Source organism: Caretta caretta, chromosome 15 (assembly GCF_965140235.1).
Source record: "Caretta caretta isolate rCarCar2 chromosome 15, rCarCar1.hap1, whole genome shotgun sequence".
NCBI lineage: Eukaryota > Metazoa > Chordata > Testudines > Cheloniidae > Caretta > Caretta caretta.
This window is the reverse complement of record NC_134220.1, coordinates 16,608,598-16,613,563: the sequence shown is the minus strand read 5'-3', so window position 1 is coordinate 16,613,563 and position 4,966 is coordinate 16,608,598.

Below are 4,966 nucleotides of genomic sequence, written 5' to 3'. Positions count from 1 at the left end.
CAGGACTGTTACATTCAGCATCTTATATAAGACAGGCCTGTTAACAACCCACTAAAATGGTATCAGCTGTTTTCGCAACTGCATCACACTGTTGGCTCCTATTCAGTTTGTGGTCCACCATAACTCCCAGAGCCTTTTTAGCAGTACTATCACCAACCCAGTTGTTCTCACTTTTGTATTCATGTATTTGATTTCTCCTTCCTAATACCAGTACTTTGTACTTATCTTTATTAAACTTAATCTTGACACATTGGAGAATTGGTCAGAAAACAAGATGATCTTGAATTCTAAACCTGTCCTTCAAAGTGCTTGCAACGCCCCTCCCCCAGCTGTGGGGTTAGCTGCAAATTGTATAAGCATGCTCTCTCTCTCATTACCCATATCATTAATGAAAAATATTGAATAGTACCAGACCCAGGAAAAAACCCCTGTGGTGCCATTAGATAGGGCTTCACATTTTGACAGTGATAACATTGATAACTATCTCTTTGCATATGTTTATTTCAACCAGATGTGCAGCCACATAATCATTTTATGAGACCACATTTCCCATGTAGAAAGGCTTCCATGCTCTCTGTGTGTAGCACAGGGGGTCTCTAATGACCGCTCCAGATAAGCCAATGTGCTCACTATATGTGTGTGTAGAGGGAGGGACAGCAGCTGATATGCTAGCCTTTAAAAGTACCTGTGGACTTAGGGATGCAGTACCCTAAGACATCTCTTTCCCTCTTAATTTATCTGTTGTGAAAGGCATGGCCAGTTCCTTTTATCACATCTGCACAGTTGTGTGACATAGGATGGACAGAGGGATTAGCCATTAATGAGGCACTACAAGTCATAAAGGCCCTAATTCAGCAAGATGTTTAAACATTGCCTACTTTATGGTGGGAAAGATAACTGTGACTTAGTCTAGTCACTTGAAATTTAGGAGTTGGGATCTCTGCTGGGAAATGTCTCGTGGTTGGGTGTAAGACCAGTACAGCACATAGCAAGCTCTATTCCACGGTTATCCGTGTACATACTTAGCCTAATTAAATGTTGATTCAAATATTGTTTTGCTCTTTATGTAGAGAAGTCTGGGCTTAAGTTCTCAGCTTCCCTTATCAACAATACATTTAAACATGTGAAGTCAAATTGGATTAAACAAAGCATGGCCTTAAAGATTTTGCTGACGCTGGGCCTAAATCCAGGGGTGGGACAGCTGTAGAAATACCCTTTAAGGTTTATAATTCCAGCCATTCCTAAATCTGCATTGTCTCTGTCACCCTTTCAGATGCAGAATTACCTTAGTGGTCCTTGTTCTAAAAACGCTGAGGGGATAGTAGTTTAATGATCTAAATTTCATGCTCAGATATGCTTCCCAGAGTCAAAAGTTCAAACCCTAACAAGGGCTTCATCCTTCCAGAGGAGATAAATAGAATTCCATGCAGTTAAACGAATGGACTGTTTGTTCTGCATGGACATTATAGAAACCAAACACATTTTGTAGGATCAACCCTAGTGTCCTTATTCAGTTTCCTCTCAATCCCCTCCCCTATGCTATGACGTGCATTAGGGACAAGTTTGTTACCAGTCACTACCCCAGAACTGGCTGGGTTTCCCTGCTACAGTAAGAACATAAGAAGGGCCATATTATGTGACACCAATGGTCCATCTAGCCAAATATCCTGTCTTAAAAACAGTGGCCAGTGCCAGATGCTTCAGAGGGAGTGAACAGAATGGGGCAATTTATCAAATGATCATCAGTCCCAGCTTCTAGCAGTCAGAGATTTAGGGACAGCTGCAGCATAGTGTTGTGCCCCTCACCATCTTGGCTAATAGCCATTGATGGACTGAACCTCCAAGAACTTATCCCAGTTATACTTTTGGCCTTCACAACATCCCCTGACACTGAGATCCACAGGTTGGCTGTACGTTGTGTGAAGCAGTACTTCTTTACGTTTGTTATAAACCTGCTGCCTATTAATTTCATTGGGTGACCCCAGTTTGTGTATTATGTGAAGGGGTAAACAACACTTCCCTATTCACTTTCTCCACACCATTCAAGATTTTATAGACCTCTATCATATCCCCCTTTAGTCATCTCTTTTCCAAGCCAAATTATCCCAGTCTTTTTAATCTCTCCTCAGAGGAAAGCTACTCCATACCCCATATCATTTTTATTGCCCTTCTCTGTACTTTTCCCAATTTTAATATTTTTTTTAGATGGGGCAACCAGAACTGCACACAGTAGTCAAAGTATGGGCATACCATGGATTTATATAGTGCCATTATGATATTTTCTGTCTTATTATCTATCCCTTTCTTAATGGTTCCTGACATTGTTATCTTTTTTGACTGCTGCTGCACTATCCCCAATGACTCCAAGATCTCTCTGCTGAGTGGTAACAGCTTGTTTAGACCACAACATTTTGGATGTATAGTTGGGATTATGTTTCCAATAGGCATTATGTTACACTTATCAACATTAAATTTAATCTGCCATTTTCTTGTGAGATCCCTCTGTAACTTCGCAATCTGCTTTAGACTTAACTATCATGAGTAGTTTTGTATTATCTGTAAACTTTTACCACCTCCCTGTTTACCCCTTTTTCCAGATCATGTCTGAATATGTTGAACAGCACTGGTCCCCCAGTATGTACGCATCTGGGGAAGAAAGGCGCCATCTGCATGCAAAGGAGTTATTGTTCTAGTGTTACTTGCAAATTAAAGCCTAATCCTGCAAATTGTTCCACACAGGTATTTCTCTGCAACCATGTGAAGCCTCACAAGGCACAAGGATCTGTTTGGTTATACAGAACAACTTATAAAATCAAGGCCTAACACTGCCTTTTTTTTTTTCAAAGTGACCTCACTTTGTATGGGGAGAGATGTTTTGACTTCAGAACACACAAACTGATCAAACACACCCACACACACAAAAAAAGAAGGAAAACCATTTATAAATGTCACTGTCCAATGTCTTTTCAATTGAACTGTAATAAGATTATCTACACATATCTATAAATATCTACAAGTATCTACACTGTTTGCAGATATGACTCTTTGGTTGTCTTGCCTTTTTCCTACACTGCAACTATTATGAAAACAAAATCAAAAACGTTTGTATAATCTCTGAAAGAAAAAATAAATATAACAACTTCATTTTAAACAAAAGCTTTGGCACTAATCAATGTCCAGGTAACAAATCATAGTGAAAACTCTGAAATAACAGCGACAAAGCAACAGGGCATGTCAGAGAGCAGTTTCCAGCTGGCTAATAATATGCACAAGTCTATTTCACATCAGCCTTTTTGAGAACAATTATTGTGTAGTCGGACACTAAAAATTTCACAATTCACTGCAAATGTCAAATAAAAACACATGGTTCTTGCACAGATCTTCACAATTGATCCAGATTTTTGTAATGGAAAAAGTTACAGAAAATATTCACATCTGCCTGTATCTCTTCTTGATAGAGCCTATTGCTGAAGATTGGATAGACATTACTATGTGATCTTAACATTTGCCACCTTCACAAGGTAAGGAATCCCCTTTCAAAAAGATACCAAGAGAACACTGTGGAATTTGCAATGCAGAGGCACAAATATGGATGAATCGGAGGACATAAAATATAACCCATCTCTTTCCACAGAATTCTGTGGAACAGGGGGGAGAAGGACGGAGGCACCCACATGGTCAATTAGCTGTTAAATCCTTCTCTGAAATACAGGACTGGCCTGACAATTGGTGGAACACCAAGCAAAAACATAGTCTGGATATTCATAATGTGTAGCTGGAGACATATGCCAGAAGCTAAATTTTGGGATGTGGACCATCTCCACAGGAAAAGCAACCTGAGGGAAGACATAAAAGGTACTTTCCAGATGTAAGAAGGGGCATACAGCAAGCAGCCATTGCAAAATGGTCACTGTAAAACTGCAGCTCTGCCAGATTTAAAGGGCCAGCCCCTGAAAAGCATGCTGGGGGGAAAAATCCTCTAAAAGGCAAGGCTGCAGTGGAGAGTATTAAGAGACCAGGAAATCACCAGGCAAGGTAGAGTTGTAGGGCTGCGTTGGTGGTGTTCTCATCACCAGCAATCACGACCCCTCTGAGAATACAAAAATACGGCCCAAACTTTGTCTTTTTTTTCCTGTATGCTTAATCCCGATTGTTGTGGGAAATAAAAATCTGTAGCACTGTTCTCGGCCTTGGGCTCCATTAGAGAAGCACAGGGCCCCAAACTGTTGCTTGTGTATAAAGTTGCCCCCTACAACCTCATCAGTCATGAGGAGATGGGCACTGGGAAGGACCTAGCTGGGGGGTCACCTGGCAACACCAAAACATGTCCTAACTTTAAGGCCTACCTCCACCGCTAGTCCCCTGGAAAATACAGGGGAGGAGGTCTAAAGCCAAGGGAGCCCCAGTCCTCCCCCTCAGTAAGTCACAACACTTAGGTGGCTCTCCCTAGGAGGAGGAGGGGCAGGGGCTGCAGGGGCCCAGGGCCAGCCGCGCAGCACAGGACACCTCCTCATTCGGTGTTAACACGATGCCCCCCCCCCCCGAGCCCACCCGGGCTGGCGCAGGAGGGCCAGGGCCGAGAGTCTACGGCTGGCTTCGCCACAGGCTCGCCGAGGGCGAGTCACTGCCCCTTCCCCGGGCTGTGGGCGGGCGCGCGAGCCGTCCTCAGCGCCAGGCGGCCGCGGGGGCGGCTAGCGCCGGAGCGGGAAGCGCCCCCTATGGCTTGGTGGCTGGAGCCGAGCGCAGTGCCGCGGCCCGTCGCCCGCTGCCCCGCTGCACGGGCGGGGCGGGGGCCCGGCCCTGCCCCTGCCTGGCTCCGGCCTGCGGCCCGGCCGCTCTGCCCGGCGAGCCAGGGGGCGGGTGGGCAGAGCGGAGCAGCGGCCGGGCCGGGCCGGGCCGGGGCGGTGCAGGGCGGGAAGCGGGAGTTCTCCTCTCGGCGGCCGGGGCTCTCCGGCGGCCAGGCGCG